The 20002-nt window shown below is 33.7% G+C and overlaps 1 protein-coding gene across 14 annotated transcripts in view; it reads right to left on the bottom strand.

Annotated features, from left to right (window-relative positions):
- The window catches only part of DPYD (dihydropyrimidine dehydrogenase), an 863430-nt gene that overhangs the window by 705942 nt on the left and 137486 nt on the right, over window positions 1-20002 (bottom strand). The window lies entirely within an intron of this gene.

Here is a 20002-nt window from a genome sequence, read left to right as displayed (position 1 = left end):
ATACAAATACATATGTGTGCATGTCATACACATACATATGTGTGCATGTGTCCTTATAGCAGCATGATTTATAAACCTTTGGGTATATTCCCAAATGATTATATATGTGTGTGTATTGTGCAAACATATGTATTATTGCAGCACTATTCACAATAGCAAAGGCTTGGAATCAACCCAAATGTCCATCAGTGACAGACTGGATTAAGAAAATGTGGCACATATACACCATGGAATACTATGCAGTCATAAAAAAGGATAACTTCGTGTCCTTTGTAGGGACATGAATGCAGCTGGAAACCATCATTCTCAACTATCGCAAGAACAGAAAACCAAATACTGCATGTTCTCATTCATAGGTGGGAATTGAACAAGGAGATCACTTGGACACAGGAAGGGGAACACCACACACCGGGGCCTATTTTGGGGAGGGGGGAGGGGAGGGATAGCATTAGCAGATATACCTAATGTAAATGACGAGTTAATGGGTGCAGCACACCAACATGGCACATGTATACATATGTAACAAACCTGCACGTTGTGCTCATGTACCCTAGAACTTAAAGTATAAAAAAAAAAATTTTTTTTAAGTTTATGTTTTAAGGAACAATGTAGACAATGCTATAATACTTTATATTTTTGCTTATAATGACAACCATCAGTTCTTTTTCACCTAAGATAGGTTGAGAAATTTTATTTAACGGCAGCTGAAGAGTCATTTTCAATTGGGAAAATTCATTTACATCTGTGGTAAACTTTATTTTGATTAAAAGTTGCACTGGTATTTTACCACCAGATTAAAAAAAAAACCATGAGTATCATTTAAAACTTTATGTATTTAAAATAAAGTACATTATATAATTATCAGGCTTTGTTTTGAATGAAATCTTTTCCTCTGATCCTTAATGCAATAATTTTGTGCTATAACTTTTAAAGCCATACAAATAAGAGTGCTAAACTGTGAACTTAAAAGGAGGTGTGTAAATATTTTTAATCAGTATTATTTGGAAAATAAAATATTAACAAACACATAAACTAATACACTATTTTCTTTACCTATTAAATATTGGGAGTTATTTACATTTTTAAAGTAAAGTTTAAAATTATGAAAAAATTTACATAATATTGTTATCCTGAAAATAATATATTTTATGGGATATTCTAAGACAGAAAAACACATAGAAAAAGATGATCAGTTAATAACAAAAATCACTTTTAATTGCCACACAGATAATTTGGGTGTACACTTTTTCTAATTTTTGAAGCCTATAAGCACATACGCAAACATATATATTACAAAAAACTCAACTTACACTTTTTTAAACCTTTTTTTGCATTTAAGACATTTTTCTATGTCGATAAAAATAAATGTTATGTCACAATTTTTAATGGCTACTTATTATTACATTTTATAGCATTATGAAAATTAAACAGAATCCTATGTTGGACACATGAATTGTCACTTTCTATATTGCTATTATCAACAATTATGTAAGAAACAATCTTTATAATCATCACTATCTGTCAGATTATGTCCCTTATAGTTTCCCTTTATAATTTTATAATACATAAAATAATATAGGTTTTTGGTTCTGCTCCATTAAACTTTATTTTTAGAACTGTTAAATTTGTAGCTTTCTAAAATGTTTTATCTTAAAGACTAATATCTTAATGACTCACTCATTAGCTTTATTTTTCAAATATTTAATTAAAATTAAATTTTATAATTGTGATTTTTTTGCACTTCCTTAACCTGTATGTATTTTACTTTTAGATTATTAAAATGTGGCCAATAATAACACTTACTAGTTTGGTTTTTGAGAAGATTAAGTGGGTTAATATATTCAGGGGGCTTAGAACAGCTCCTGGCACATAATCAGCAATGAAATACATATTTTTAGTTATACTATATATAGTTATATAAGTATGGCATATATATACACACATACATGTACATATACATGTATTAATATATGTAAGTATATAACCATATAACTATACAAAAAGTTATAAGATATATATATATATATATATATATATATATGCACATGAACTAATGAATACTTATACTTAACCTGCTTCTAAACATTTTGAATATCATCTCTGACTACTATTATTCTTTTAATATACTGCTGGATATGATTTGCTAATTTGATTTAAACTTTTTATTAATGTAAGTAAGCTCAATTTTAATGTTCCTTTTGTGCTATTTTATTCAACTGTTGTTATTGAGTGTTTTTAGAATAAATTATAAATCTCATGTTTTCCCATATTCCAGAAATATTTAAATAACAAAGGAATTATTAATTATAACCGGTAACTGTTACTCTTTAGGACTGGCAAAGATCACCTATGAAACAGTATATTAGTATAGCAACTCTTCTGTAGTTAGACTTTTTTTCATTTTCTCTTTTTTTTTCTCCTTCCTATTTCCTCCATGGTTATACGTTTGGTTATGCTTTCCAATTCACTGAATTCATCTAATCTAAGTATAATTTAGAATTCACTTATATTTTCCTAACAGACTTACAGATATTTCAAAATTTTAGTAGTCTAGAAAGGCTATAACCTTTTTTTTTTTTTTTTTTTTTTTTTTGCCATCTCTGGATAGATCTGCTCCTCATTCCTAATGCTTTGAATTTGTATTTCATATCATTTACTTTTATTCATTTGGCTTGTCCTGTGTGAATAATCGGATAATTGATTTGCACTTTCAAAAAACTAAATCAAAAACCCAATTCAAAAAAACAGTTTTCAAAATGCCAATACTTGACTAAATTATCAGTTTTTCATTTTTTTATTTATTTGATAAACTTTTGTTTTTTTTATTTTTTATTTGATAACCATAATTTTTGCTGACTTGCCTACTGATATATCTCTCACTATCACCAGTTTTCTAGCAAGCATTCTTTCCAGTAGTTTTCACATTATAAGTGCTATGTCAATTGGTGTGTAACATTTTTCTTTATCTGTCTCCCCAATGTCTTACAAGGCACATACCTTGCTTTTAAATTTTCTAGGTGTTCTTTTTGTCTTTTAATTAGAGGAATAAATTAGCATCTTTTTCTCATGGTCAGATAAGATTAGAATTGTAGATGTTAACTTTGATGCGAGATATTTAGCACATATTTACTGTCTTTCATTTCCCTAATCCACAGTTACTCAGTCTTCATTTTGATAGTCTGGGGTTTACATGCAGATTATCATCATTATATTGCCATACTCATATTATTATCTACTATTTTAAAAATATTTGTCTTTTATATTCACTTGTACAAAAGAATTTTAAACCATACTCTCAATTTCTAAATTGTTTTCCATTCAAGTGTAAAATATTTATCAGGTTTTTTTTTCCTAATAGGTTAGATAAATGGTATATTTTCTGAACCCCTGAATGTCTAAGAATATATTTATACACCAGCATACATTAACTACCTTGCCTCTACATAAAACTGTCAGCCCACAACATAATTTCTTTTAAAATTCCACAGACAAAATTTCTGTATTATCTTCTGATATATGGAAGTGAATAGGTGAAGCCACCTAAATTTCCCCCCCTGCTCTTGGTAACCTATTTGTCCCTTTAGCCTACATATTTATTGGCAGGACTTTTCTTAATTGTTGTAGTATAATAACTTGACTAGATAATAGTAAACTCGGAAAATAAATCATTTGGAGTTATACATGCAGGTAAAGAAAAAACTCTCCTATGACATCTCCGATTATTGGTTATACTTATTTAACTTTCTCTGTGGGGTATACCTATTTCTGCTGCCCTACTCTTGATTCTTTGCTCTGCTCTGTTTTTACTCAATATGTTATCATCTCCCAACATATTATATATATTCTTGTGTCCTAATGTTTATAATCTGTCTCCCTCCTCAGGATGTCATCTTTGTGAGAGCAGGTGTAATGTTTGCTTTGTTTATTGCTGTGTTTCCAGAACATTGAATGATACCATGATACCATAACATTGAATGATGCAAACAGTTTTTGACTGAATTCAAGAAATCCCACATTGGGTCATCATTTATCCTGAATATTACTGAGTTTTTTTTCACATTATTGTATCTTACTTAACATTTAGAATTTTTTAAAATATTTTTCTATGATTTGTTTCATTTTCTGTTAATTTTTTCATTTGTATTTATGGTGGGTGCATATTAGGTGTATGTATTTATAGGCTACATGTGATGTTTGATAAGGTTGGGAAGGAAAGTAGGTGGGGAAAGGTGGGGATGGTTAATGGTTACAAAAATATAGTTAGAATGAATAAGATGTAGCATTTGATAGCACAACAGAGTGTCTCACATAATTTTAAGCTTTATGATTTTCATCTGCATTGTCAAGAGCTGATCAAATTTATTCTTTTTCATTTTACCAGTGATTGTATTTTTCTTTAGCTATAATTCTATTCATGAATGCCTGCAAAGTGGAGTTTAATGTTTTTAGATTCTTAATTCTGTCTTACCTCTTTCCTTTGTTTTATCTCAGTCTGTATTTTGCTCCTTTTTCAAAGAAGTCATGCTTTCATGAACTGTGCTGAAGTCCTAAAATTATGCCAAGATGTGTCCACATCTCTGAAGTTATCACAAAGGTTAATATTTTTTGGTATGCTCCAGGATGTTAGAAGATAGTGGGCAGTAGTTGCAGGCACTGCTACTACTGCATCTGCATCACACAACCTGCAAGTCTTTATTTTTTGAGGGGATCCTCCTAAAAAGGTTTTATGACTGGATTATTTTCCCATCTCTCTAGTTTTTCTACGCTTTTCAATATCTGCCTGCATGTAGAAGAAGAAGTAGTGGAGACTCAGGAAAAAGTCCTCTGTTTTGCCCAGACAATCTAGAAAAAGATAGAGAAACTGATACTCAGTTTCCTCATGAACAAAAGTGTAAGTTCTCCAGGCAGAGGCAGAGTATTGAAGCATTTTCCTTCCTTTGTGTTAGGCAGTCTGTGTGTGATGTAAATCTGGAGTACAACAAAAATAGGAAACGTGCTTAAAATTTTCTTATGGAAATTATTTTTGATGTATACTTACTATATTTTTCTTTAGGATTTTATTGTCAAAATTAGTTGCTATTGTTATTACAAGGTTAGACATTTTCAAGTGTATCTGAGAATTCATAAAGGCTCAAAGCTACAAATGTAAGTTTTAATTAAAGTAGTATTCAAACTTTTTGACAAAATTTATGTACTCTAAGTGAAATTATCTAAAAATACTATAGGAAGTGTAGATATCATTTACCATGATGGAACTACTAATAACTGCAATAACTGTTTATCTATATGTCTTTTTTTCTCTGAGTATTCATTATTTACTACCTAACACCTAGCTGTAAAAATTTTAAATGTTTCACTTTTTCACCCAGATCATTTATAACATTAAAATTTTAAAAATTAATGCACTCCAGGCTTTTAAATATTATGTGTGTATATTTTTTCACTTACCTTAGAGACAAGATTATTTAGTCATGAAAATGACTATAGATTCACTTATGAACAACTACAAAACTGTTCCTTGCAAATAAAGCCAAAGAGACTGCAAAATACTCAAGGCCACACTAATTTCTCTTCTCTTTGAAAATCTACTGTATGGTGTTTACTTATTAGAAAATTCATAACACAAAATATTCTGTGGATGAAACTGCCAGAAGGGACCTTACAGATGATCAAGTCCAACGTACAAATGAGAGACCGGAACCACAGAGACCTATTCAAGATTTCAAAGCCAGCTAACCCTAGAACACAGGTCTTCCCATTTCGTATCTAGTTTTGCTTTTTCAGCCAAACAGAAAGGTATTTAAGGACAGATATCATGTCCTCTGGGTCCTAGTAACCTCCTCCACACATATAATATTGATAGGAAATTTAAAACTGCTTTAATGTTGATACATGATGGATGATGAACAAGACATGCTTTTCGGTTTTTTGTTCTAGCTTGACTGTGTGGTGAAGTAGCCATTATGTACTAATCTCTGGTGTGGCAAATAAAAGTGACAACCCTCAAGTTTTTCTCTCAAGATTACATCAGAAAATAGATATAGGAGACAGGTATAGTGGCTCACGCCTACAATCCAAGCACTTTGGGAGGCCTAGGCAGGCAGATCACCTGAGGTCAGGAGTTCGAAACCAGCCTGGCCAACATGGTGCAACCCCGTCTCTACTGAAAATACAAAAATTACCCACCAGGCATGGTGGCATATGTCTGTAGTCCCAGCTACTAGGGAAGCTCAGGCAGCAGGACAGCTTGAACGTGGGAGACAGAGATTGTAGTGAGCCAAGACTGCACCACTGAACTCCAGCCTGGGCAACAGAGTGAGACCCTGTCTCAAATTAAAAAGAAAAAGAAAAAGGAAGGAAGGGAGGGAGGGAGGGAGGGAGGGAGGGAGGGAGGGAATATATTATTGGGTTATAATAATAATTAGAAAACATCTCAAAATTTAGAAAGCATACCCATAAACATCATCTCATTAAATTCTTCAACAGCCTTGCGTGGTAAACATTATATTCTCTGTAAATTATTAATAAGAAAAAAATCCACAGCCCAAGTAACTAGCTCAAGTTTGCAAAGCTAATGAGTGTGAAGGCAAGAAATTAAACTTACTCTATTTCATTAAAAAGTTTAAATTATATTACTTCTTCATAGACTAATGCTGTTTATTAAATCCTGTCAAAATACTTCTGCATTCAATGCTACCAAAGTCAAAGTTATAACTATTACACAACATTCAACAGGACTATAACCTAAAATGTTACATCTTAAAACATGTAAACTCACTTACCACTTAAATGTATCAACAACCATAACAAAGACATTTATTTTCATTGTTATATCACTATATATAGGCATAGATAGGGTGAAGGAAAAGGTTTTATTTTATGCAGCAGTAAGTAATAATGAAAATCAAAAGAGTAGTATCTTTGATAATTTCACACATTATCACCTAAGAAATAGCTGCTCAATTTTCCTCAAAAAAATCTACAGGGAGTTTTCATACAGAGCTCAAACTAGCTAAGGAACCACTTGGTTCAACAAGCTCTCTTTCTATACTCATGGTTAGCATTGAAACATACTGCCACCTTATGACAATTCTTTTTATATCTTAATTTTCAGAATATTCTGTTTTAAAAATAAATTCACCAGGAATATGGCCATAATGTCTAGAAATTATCTGGAATTTATTTGAGATTTTTAAGTTATTAGCGCTATTGAAAGCAACCTGAGAGAAAAACACTACATTTAAAAGAGTATTTTTAGATTTTGAACAAAACAATAATTTTGACATGGTTTCACAAGGATTTTTAAATCCAAGAATCAGGCATATAACTGATTACACGCTGGCAATTGATCTAAAATTTAGAATCTATTTTTCCAATAACAGTTTAAGAAGTTATATTCAAGTATTTGCCCTTATTCTCTCTATAATTTTGCAAACACACACACACACACACAGAGAGAGAGAGAGAGACTTACAAGCTGCAATAGTTTAGATTTGAAGAAAGTACAGGGAAAATAAAGACTAAACTTTAAAAAGGACTGTAAACATAAATACATTAGTGTGGGAAATTTACAAGAAGACAAAATAAAACTACTACAAAATTACTACTACCACAAAATAAAGTATCTGCCTATATATAAACCTTTTTGAGTATCCACAGTAGAAATTTCCATTGTACCATGACACATGAAGCTTTTATACAGGGGCAGGTTTATTTTTCTCTATGGATCCAGTGATTCATGTTTGTAATGGGTTCTCTGTTTCCCTTTTTGCATTAGTTGCTAATGTACTTATATAATAATTTATTTTTCATCTTTATCAAGTATATAAGAAATCATTGCATGCATTTTGTACAGTATTATCACTCCCGGTCGCATCTTTTTTTTCTGCCTTATTTTCACTTTGGCCTGGTAGTACCATTTACTTTATGTAATAACTTGGTTCTATGGAAAAATAAGAATTTAGAAGTTGAACAACTAGAATCAACTCTAACTTTGACTAGCTCTAGGGCCATGATCAGTTACTTCGTCTCTAGGATAAACTATAGATTGTATATTCATAAGTTGTGACTAAAAATACCTTTAGAGATATCATATTTATTGGGTGCCTAATATATAACGGATACTTACGTAACTTAATTTCTACATTGATTGATTTCAGTGAAGCTTCTAAAATCAACTTATGTTTTCTAATTACTTTTAATGCAGTTGTGTTCTCCCACAAAAGCAGTTTTTAAATCAATGATGTCTTGGAATTGAGGAAAAAGACTATTAACTTATTGTACCGTACTTTTGTAATCACCTTTGTGTTCTTTTCAAAGTAAGCAGAATTACTAACAAAAACATTTCAATAAAATGCTCAGTTGCAGTTAAATCATAAATGGGGAAAAATTAGAAACTGCTGAACAAATAAAGGCTATGATTAAGACATCGACATTCTTGTTTTGAGAAAAAAGTTGACAATTCACTAAACTTTCCCATATGTCATGAACACTGAAAATTCACTAAAACTTGTTTAAACTTCATGCACAAAGGGACAATAAATTTTTTAAAAGTCGTGCACAATAACATAATGCTTAGTTTAATTACTGATTTGCTGTCTGCCCAAAGTTTTAATCAAGAGAGTTCTTACATGTGGGTAACAATGATGACATCTGTAAAAGTTAGTGCCACGTTTAACTCCTCCAGGCACTAGAGCACCTGGTGACGCCACAGGGAAGAAATCATGGATACTTCTTGAACATACTGCAACAGCTGTCAACTCAGAAGGAGGTATATTCTAAGTTCTACCAAGCAAGTAGTACTCTACAAAACCTCATTCTGTCCCTTCTTTTAACTGAACAGAAGCCAGATGGAAACATGCAACTTGTCAAATTGCAAATGAAGAATTACTATAAATTGTATTGCATGGATCTCTGGGTGTTCACCATTAAAAATTTGGTCGCTCAATTTGCAGAGTAATTTCACTGACATTTAAAGAAAACTAAAGATGCTTGATGCTATTTCAGGTAAAGACACTATCATATTTTTAAGAGAATACACCAAGATAAAGACTATGAAAATATGAGTATAACTTTAACGTAATAGCAGGACAAATAACTAACAAGCATCATTCTGGAAGCTTCATAATGTCCAGAATGACTACAACTGCAGCTCTCATGAGAGTTAATTGGACAATCTGCTTGGAGCACACAGCCACGGAAAACCAAGAAGACAAGCTGTATTACTCATGATACAGCAGTCTTAGCTATACTGTTATGGCTGGGTAAACCTCCACCTGTATCTCCATTATAGACTTCTATTTCCATCCATTGTATGTGATTACCACAAATGTTAAAACATTTTGAGGAAATATTCATTGTAAGTGTAAACAAAAGTCAAAACTAATAATTTTGCTTTATACTTTCGGTACAAAAATTACCAATGATTTTAAGACTACCATTTGTTTGATAAAATTAGACATATGTAGTTATTTCATATTTAGAGTGTAAGCATTACTATTTCTGAGATGCCCCAGGGAATGTTTTTATTTGCTCATCCATTCTTGTATGTCTACATATAAACATCCATTGAGCATCTACTGTATGACATGTTCCATGCATGTTTAGTTACATAAAGACATCCTTTCAACATCATTAAACCCTTCTTTAACAACTAGAGTCTTGTTTAGGGTAGAAAAAATGACCTGCAAGTTCTGAAACAAAATGATTTATATCAACCTGAATCACATCCTAAATGTATATGTGATCCTAGTGATGTGATAAAGATCACTGAGCCCCTGAGAGTATCCATTAAACACATCTCCCAAAACTGTGGAACAAGTATTTCTTAGCAGCTTTAAATTATACACATTATTTACTTATCTTCTAAATAAACCCTAAAAATTATATAAATGATTTTATCAAGTCAACTCACATTTTTTCTATACCAATAATGCATTTTAATATGGTTAATCAGCACTAAATAATATTTCAAATGCTTATAAATTTAGATACACCTTAGCTCAATAACCACACCATGCATGTCCACAGAGGAGAAGACTGAGTCTTAGCAAAGGTTGAAAAAGCTGCTTAAGATCACACAGTAACAGGATGTGTGGTTCTGACTGATTTGCTTTAGCATCAGGCCTGTGTCTCATTCCAATCCTTTATTCTTTGATAAATCTCTTAGACCAAAAAGTGCAACACTGAAAGGTATTAGTCCAAGGTAATCATGTAGGGACAGAAAGATAAATTTTAAGTTGTTGAGGAAGTAAACTCAGACACCTTTTACTGCTCTCTCTCTTCCTCATCCTCTCACACTAATAGACATGATTAAACCACTGCAAACAAAGGTCTATGGAGGATGCTTTCTCCATACCGCCTGGTTCCCTGTGCATTACATAAATCATGGTGGCAGAACTACTGGCCTATACCACCTCTGTTATCTTCATTTCTCTACAGATTTGCCTTTCTTTCAAACCTACTATCCCATTTTATTCTGTAGCCTCAGACAGCTGTCTTTGCAGCACAACAGACAGCAGTCACTGAGACCTTGCTTGTGGCATGTTCTATGGAGGTCCACATCCCTTGCAGCTGCCTTTCCTGGATCACGGGACCCCATCACAGTGAGATCTTCCCTATCTGCAGGTAGAGGACTGGGAATTATACGTTTGCTGGGGGCATTGCCGTGCATACTCACTTTAATTCCCATCTTACCAAACTGTATTCTAATTTTATTCATTTCCCTGTTTAGATTTAAAATGTTCAGTAAAAGCACAGAAAGTAAAAGTAGTATAAAGGCAAGATCAGTGAATGAAAAACAACTCAGAAATTGACCACAAATTCAGTGCTACTTTATATGCCAATCCCTTCTATCTTTAATAGTATTCATCAAATGTCTCAGTCATTTATAAAGAGTAAATTATTTTCCTTTGATACGTTTGACAGAATAAATGGTCAAAGTCCTTTGTTACTTTTGTCTGTAGGAGTCAGGGCTGAGAAAGTTCCCTGGATATCAGGTGGCAGTATCATCAGGGTGATACCATGGTTCACCCTGATGTGAGCCATGTGAGCCAATATAGTAAAGGCACAGTCTTAGGGGAATGTGCAATACTGTGGTGGGCACTGGATAATTCTGAAAGCATGGGGTAGGAGTGTGTTGGAGAGAACCACCAAATGCTAGCTGTTATAATCCCTGTGTTACTCATCTCTCAAATGTCCCCTTTCTATTTCTTACAGAGCCAAAGCTGTTGAACAGAAAAAGATAGAAAGCTGATTTTTAACAAAAGTATTATTCGAATGATCATGACTATAAATAATTGGCCTCTTCCAAAATGAAAAAGAACTCCATGCCCTAGGTGTACAGGAATAGGTATTGATCATTCTACTTAAAAGTAATACTTTTATACAAGATGACTTACACCACAGAAAATCAGATGTGCTTTATCGGGTTTCGCAAGTAGGGACTGCTACCCCAGGGGAGATGTTTCCAAATAAGGAAAGAATACAGCTTTGTTATTTTATTTTATTATTTATTTATTTATTTATTTTTGAGACAGTCTTGCGCTATTGCTCACACTGGAGTGCAGTGGCATGATCTCGGCTCACTGCAACCTCCACCTCCTGGATTCAAGCGATTCTCTCACCTCAGCCTCCTGAGTAGCTGGGATTATAGGCACCCGCCACCACATCTGGCTAATTATTGTGTTTTAGAGATGGGGTTTCACCATGTTAGCCAGGCTTCTGACTTCAGGTGATCCACCTGCCTTGGCCTCCCAAAGTGCTGAGATTACAGGAGTGAGCCACCATACCCGGCCTTATTTTATTTTTAATCAAAGACAAGGAGGCATCATTTATTAGAGGTAATTTCCAACAAAAAAGTTGCAGATTTGGAAGACAACTCATTCAAAGAAAGGCCACACCTTTCTTATGGTCAGTAATTTATTCTAGATCCCAAGTCTAACCCAATATCATGGTAACAGAAAGCATTAGCTTTTCCCTGCAATCTCTCATTCTTCTAGTAAAACAATGGTTCCCATGACAATAGATGTTACCTCAGCAGAAGCAAGTTCAGAGTAGAGGCAGTAAACATATCTTGGCTTAATAACCAGGGAGAAAACTACACTGGCAGTATTATCCTCTCACTTTATTTTTGCTGTTAGTAATAGAAGTAATAGGTTATAACAGATATTAGTGACATTATCAGTCATCTAATATGCAATACTTGACTTCATTTGATTTTCTATTCCAAAGAGACTATGAGTGTTAAACATACGAGGAATACTAAAAAGCAAAATGGAGGACATGACAATTCCTGCTAATTGCCATTCATTACCTCTCCAAACAACTGTATTTCCTTAGATATAAGCCATGCTTTTCTTTCTTTTTTTTTTTTTAATCACTCTTACAGTGTAAATAAAACCAATTTCTCAGCTCTTTATACCAACAGTTGAGAGTGTAGATATCTATTTAGTAACCGAGCTTCCCTGGCAAGAAGCTCTAGGGGATATATGAAGTAGATCTCTAGATGAAGAGGACATAAAGAACAAGAGAACACACTTAAGTCTCAAGTGTTTTAAACAAATGTAAATATATGAAGTTTTACAAGGCTAAACTATCTTTCTCAAGAAGTGTAGTACAAAATGTTCTGGGTGGTTCCCATTTAACAAAATAGGCCATTACTTTACCAAGAAAGTAAATCCAGTTTATATTTCCTATTACTCACATGGGCACTATGGAAGCACTCTCTTTCATAAATGATCTGTGTTCAAATCTACCTACCTTTCTCTTACTTCCTTTTCAGAAGGTCTCTTCTAACTACTGTGAAAAACATGTGAGGGATGCATATTACCAGATTAACCCGAGCTATCCAATGTGACATTGTAATGAGACTGTGATTTTGACTGTCATCTATATCACCTTCTTTAGAGCTGATTTTTTACAGAGTTAAATAGACACTAACAAAGGTAGCCAATACATAAAATTGTACGTCCAGAAGAATTTTAATGACAAACAGAAGCTAGGAAAACAATTCCTGCACTGGTTACTTTTGTGTCAGGATATAATATGCTTAAAAGTAAGAAAGACAATAAGCTATTTGTAAAATATAATTTTTTTATAATTTCATGGTATTCTGTTTTTAATAAATGCAAATACATTTATTCATTTTTTGCTGTCTAATGAGAACTATTCACATCCTGTTGTTTAGTAAAGTCATTAGATTATAGCTAATACAAACTTCAATTTGTAGAAAGAAAAAACATAGCAGCATAGCAAAATATACTTGCATTTTGCATAAGCTTCAAACACCACAAAGTCCATTGAACATTTAATTGAGTAATCATGCATATTTAATTTGTTATTTTGATAATGTATAACATATAAAAGTAATTTACTGAATATGAGAAAGGTAAAAATCTATCTCCCTGAGATACAGTATGCACCACACAGATTTCCTCTGTGTCTTCTTCATACTGTCATATGAATCAGTTTGGATCACTGTTTTATGTTATGCATATTATTCAATTTGAATATATATTTAAAGTGGTATTTTACAAATGGAAGAAAATAATTACTTACACACATATTTGTGATTCGAAGCTTTCAACAGGCAATGACACTCATCCATCAACAGTTTTCAGTGCCATATGTTTTTATAGCAGTTCTCCAAACATGAATAGAACCTAAATATGCAGTGAGTTTCAAGCACATCACACACCCCGTGTTCATTAATAGATCTTTATACTGGCCACAAGAGAGATTATCTTTTCTTTTGGGTCACTGACTCTTCACTGCAAAGATATCTTCCCAATTTGGCCTTTAAATCTTAGGTCGACAATATACCTCACCCAAATAAAAAAAAAAAAAAAAAAAGAAAAGGGATTCAACTTCTCTCCCAAAATACTCAATTTAAGACAATCAGAGAAGATGAATGGCAATTAAATCCTATTACTCTAAAAAGAACAAGGGCAAATTTTAGAAAAACATTCCTCTCTATTTTACATGTTTATCAGTAAACAACACTTTACCAATTCTAACAAGCTTGATGATTGGTGCCTTAGAAAATTTACATTTCTAATGAAATTCATGGATTCTTTTAATGTACAGATGAAAAAAGTGTGATATGTAAAAATGTGGACATTTGTGATTTGTAATTGGCCTTCACTTTTACGCAAAAGACATCACCCTTATAAATGATTTTTTTTTTTTTTTGAGATGGAGTCTCGCTCTGTTGCCCATGCTGGATGGAATGCAGTGCCACGATCTCGGCTCACTGCAAGCTCCGCCTCCCAGGTTCACGCCATTCTCCTGCCTCAGCCTCCCAAGTAGATGGGACTACAGGAGCTTGCCACCACGCCCGGCTAATTTTTTGTATTCTTAGTAGAGACGGGGTTACACTGTGTTAACTAGGATGGTCTTGATCTCCTGACCTCATGATCTGCCCGCCTCAGCCTCCCAAAGTGCTGGGATTACAGGCATGAGCCACCGTGCCTGGCCATAAATGATTTTTTTTTAAAGCACAAAGATAAAATGTGCTTAATCCATTCTGAATTATTGTAATGTTCTCATTTAAAAGCCACCATCTATCAAAGATTATCTTACTTTATATCAAAGGAACATCCATTAAATATTTATCCTTCTCATCCTGGAAATGTGCTCACACACAAGATGAGGGCCCTACCTGAGGAGACATTTCTATAAGTCATTTTATTAGCTCATCTCTGAATAAAATAGAATAGACACCGGAAGTTTACACCTAAAGAGCAGCACTCTTTTTAGGCTGAAGAGTGTGATTTCTGAAGGCCAATATTAAATTACACATTCTGAAGCCAATGAGTTAACTTATATTATCTTGGAAACAAGGAGTTACTACTTATTTTGTTTGACCTAAAATTAGCAAACATTTACAAAAGGAAAGCTTGTTAAAATATAGCATATACCTGAAAGAATTTGGGTGGAAATAAAAAGCTTAGTACATAACTAGTGAGGGACAAAATTGTGTAAACTGTTCTCTTTTTGCATGGAAGTTCCTAACTTCTAGACTAGTTAACCATTGCTTCATATTTTATGCTTTATTTCTCCGGGTTTGAGGGAAAAAAAAAAAACACACAAACAAACAACAACAACAAAAAAACAGGTCACTATGAACTAAGAACAGTCCTTAGAATATTCATGCATTCTCCTATTTTCTATACAATAGTAATGAAAAAAAGTGAACATTTGGTCAATTACAGAAAATACTACTACAAATTTCAAGTTATATATGCACACAAATAATACCTAAATTCAGAAAGAAAATAAAGCCTCTCATCTTGTTTTACAGATTTCCCAGTAGGATACTTCATATTGGCAGTGAAAATATTTGAAAGCATAACTTAATAAGCCATAATTGCATCAACATCTAAAGTAAAATGAAATAAGTGAGACTTTTATCCTAAACAGTGAAATAGATCATAATGAAAACACTTTGGAAATAAAGAAGTTTCAAGATGCTATATCACAACTGCTGGCTTAAATTGTCAACCTGCATTTCTAGCCTGCATTTAGAATAATGGCAGTCATCCATGGCAAAGTTCCCCTGCTAGTCTGTAATACATGAAGAAGAAGAAAGAGGTCTATTTACAAGATTCAACTTACCCTTAGGCAGAGAAGTAGCAAACACTTTAAAGAACAATTCTTGGCAAAGACTGCAAGTCTAAGGCAAACCATTTAAAATAACGATCCTTCTGCAATTTTTATGATGTCCTCCATTTGTTCAAAAAAAAAAAAAAAGCTGAATCTTAAGGGAAATTCTGAACAAACAGAAGTTCCATTGAACTAGGCTATGACAATAATAGAGCACTTTTAAAAAACAAGTTAATCTCAAAATTTTCTTTTCTGAAAAGAGGTGAAGATATTTAAATGTAAGTGCTAAAATATAAGCATATATAAACATTGATACTATCGTAATCAACAGCTTTGACATGGAGATCACTCTACCATTGACCTTTATTGGTCACCTGCTGCATTCATACAAGAGACAAGATTTAGTAATAAAACTTCCTCTAGAAAAATCACACTGTAGTAGAGAGGTAGGTAGGTTAAATTATCATTGCAACACAATGTGAAAACTACTTTATTCATAGTAAGTGGTAGCTTTTCTTCAAAGATGGTGCCAACAATCCCTCCCATCCCTGTCTATGTCCGTGATGTTTATCCCATGAAGAGATACATAGAACCACAACAGCAGCCCATGAGGTGTGTGCAGGAGGTGGGGCAGCTTTGGGGAAGAAACAAGGCTAAGAAGGAGCCACATTGACAGAGACTTGGGACCTACATTCCCTTCCCTTGAATCTGGACTACTTTGTGAGTTTCAATGACCAATAAAATGACGGCAGAAGTGATGCTGTATCAGTTTTGAACCTGGTTTTAAAGAAGCTTGGTAACTTCCACTTTTGCTCCTTTAGAATCCAGACCTCTAGGTTGTAAGATACTATTTAGCCTACCAAAGGAGGAGAAGCCATATGAGAAAGAAGAAAGATACCTCAGCTGACAACCAGTACCAACTGTCAACTACATGAGAGACCGTCTTGGTCCTGCCAGCATCAGCAGTGCTCCCACATCACTGAAATAGTTTGAATGAGCTCAAGGAAGACCAATGGAACTACCCACTGAGTCCAGCCAATTGACACACTTGCAAAAAATTGTAAGTTGTTATTGCATTAGGCCACTGAGGTCTGGAACGTTGATTATGTAGCAATTGATACCTAACATGAAGTGAGGAAAAAGTGATCAAGGAGTACATAGGCCTATAGAATCTAACCTGATTTTCCCAAGGCTAATCAGCTAATAAAGGACAGAAAGGCAATTCCCCTGAATTCTCATCCAGGATTGAATAATATTGCAAAGGCAAAAACACAAGCTGTATTCTTGTTGTTGTTGTTGTCATTGTTGTTGTTTGTTTGTTTGTTTCCAGGCAAACTCTGGCTGTATGGCCCAGGCTGGAGTGCAGTGGCGCCATCTCAGCTCACTGCAACCTCTGCCGCCCAGGTTCAAGTCATCCTCCTACCTCAGCCTCCTGAGTAGCTAGGACTACAGGCATGCACCACCATGCGTGGCTAATTTTTGTATTTTTTGTAGAGATGGGGTTTCACCATGTTACCCAGGCTGGTCTTGAACTGGTGAGCTCATGAGATCCACCGCCCACCTAGGCTTCCCAAAGTGCTGGAAACAAGTTGTTTAATGCAAACACCTGTGGCTGAATAAAACCTTAACCCAAGAAATAACCTGCACTGGGGTACACATTAGTACCTTCATTCAAGAATAAATTCATAGTGACCCAGAATCTGGCTAATGTCCACATAACAGCCCTAATTTGAGTATAAAATTAATATACTAATTACCCAGTATTAAAAATTTGAAAGCAATATCCATATATTACATATTTCAGAAGCAAATATAACTGATCACATGAGCTGACCCTCCCTCAGAAATGCTTTATATGAGACACAGTTTAATGATATGGCTTCTGACTATACTGGGAGCATCAATTATTTAACAGCATTTCTTTCTTTTGCAAAATTGAATCCAAAGCTATTATTTGCATGCTTACTATTGATCAGTAAGATACAAAACCCTGCATTGTAAATTCTAGTAGTTTGAATTCTGGGAAATAGTTTAGGAATATGAATTTTAGGCTTTAGCCCTCAGAAAATAAATCATATTATTTATTATAGATGATAAGGAAAATTTTAAATAGCCTTGTTTTTTCTGTGCTTTTTTTCTCACCTCCCACACTTCCCGCCAAGCCCATATGACCTCATGCTGGCCTAAGTTCCTTTGCTATTTCATAATTTTCTCAAAAGCAATATTTGAATAACAAAATTAAGAATAACATAAATATGTCTTCTTATATATACCTCGTGAAAGACTCCGTGTCCACAAATCACTCAGCTCCCTTCCTCGAATCAACATGCTCAACCTCCAAGTACAGCTGATCTCAGCTAGTTATTAGCATGCAGCTTTAACACAATATGATTATTTTATATACTGCTTTAAGTCTTTGATAGACTTAGAGAACGATGGTTTTGAAAAACAAAAAAGGAAGCCCTTCAAGATTGCAAGGGAGAAATATCAAGTTAAGCAACAGAGAAAAACCACAATAGCATCACTTGAGGTATCTGTGGGAGGTGGGGCAGCTTTGGGGAAGGAACAAGTCTAATGAGGAGTCACATTAACAGAAACCTGAGACCTACATAGTAAACTTTTCATCTACCTCCCTCGAGAAATCATCTGGAATCCCCACACTGCTTACCATTTTCTAAGAGCGAACTCTTTCTGGTATTGGAGAAAAATGATCAATTCTGTCTCAAAGTTGGCCTAGATTCAAAACGAATATTCTTCATGGACCCAGCTGACTTCAGGATCACATGCTTTTTACACAGAAAAGTTGCTGCTGAAAGAGGTCACTTTTCTTGCATAAGAAGGAGAGCAATGATACTAATATGTGAATCTCTAATAGTTCTTTCTTAAACATACTGAAAAGGATGATACAAAGCCCAGAAGGATTCTACACCAGAGGACCCTAGAGAGAACTGATTTTCTACAGAATTTACGCATTTCAAACAAAAATACAATGTTTTCATGGAGGGCACAGAATAGTCTGCAACAATGTGATTTATATGGCTCTCTTACTTTTCTGACATTTGTTTCAGAAAACTTGCTTGAATACATTCTATTTTTCTGCAAAATGTGGATAATACCATATGTTGAAAAAGTAAAAACAGTGTGGTTATTTTCTGTGTTCTCACCATTTGGATATTATTTCTTACTCTCTTCACATCTCTTTTTTACTCATCTTTAAAATTCTTCAAAAGACTAGGCTCACGTTAGGTCACATATTGGAAAAAGTAGAATTACTAGAAAGACATTCTGTTGAGTTCAAAAGATTCAATTAGGAAAAAAAAATCAACAGGTAATTTTAATCAAATTTGTAGGCATGATTAAAGATTATCTACAATTTTCACATGTCCTTATTTGCTTTAGTATAAGCTGCTATCGAAAATAAATTTCCAGTTATCTATTAAACTACTGAAAGACATTTTATGAATAGGTAAGTTATTCTGTTGAGCTTACAGCTTATTTATTAATTTTTATATACTCAGTAAGAAAAAAAGGCAGTTGGTTCATCCAAAGTTACGTCTAAGTAAGAGTTTAATACACAAGGTACATAAACACAGATTTTTCTCATAAGACATCAGGATTACCCACAGTTCTCAAGTGGCATGATTCACATTTTTAAGGGATATTTAATGCTTCCCTTTTATTAAATGCTTTCCACAACATTGTGGGATGTATTGTATTTCTGACCCCTTCCTACCAAATGTCAGAGAACCTACCAATCATTGTGACAATCAAAAATATCTCCATACATTTCTAAATGTCCCTCAAAAGACAGGAACACCCAGTCACCCAGTTAAGAACTACTAGACTCACAATATGATTCAGGAAGGAAAACATCTTCACAAAATTAAAACCACTGAAACCTCTGCTTAATTTGGAAAGCGTGATTTGCTTTTGCAACTGTAGCATTAGAGTAGTGGAACAAGTTTTGTGGTCTAGTGTATATTCATACTACAGGTGTGCTAAATTTGAATTATGTGTAAATTTTTTGAAGGAGTCAGTAACTTGTATTTTTGATAACGCAGAATGTCTCCAGGGAAGCCATGTTTAAGTCTAGTAACTAAATGTGATGGTCTGGTTGTGAATCAGTTGACCTCAGATACAGTTTCTACTACTTTGAAAACTCCTTTCTTCTGAGAAAAAGAATAATTAAATGACAGTGTATCGACTAACCTAATTTATCCTATTCAGTTTCCCACACTGAGGACAGAGAACAAAACAAGCATTTTATACACCTGTCTAAAGCTATTCTGATCACTAAAATTTGTACACTCAAATATTTAGCTACACCAATATTGTAATGGATCTTTTTTATGTTACATTGTAGGAAAAGACAAAGAAGTAGAAATATAGAAAAAAGTTA

This window comes from Macaca fascicularis, chromosome 1 (assembly GCF_037993035.2).
Source record: "Macaca fascicularis isolate 582-1 chromosome 1, T2T-MFA8v1.1".
Lineage (NCBI taxonomy): Eukaryota > Metazoa > Chordata > Mammalia > Primates > Cercopithecidae > Macaca > Macaca fascicularis.
Note: the sequence above shows the minus strand (reverse complement) of the source record. Positions and strands in the feature narration are given on the sequence as shown.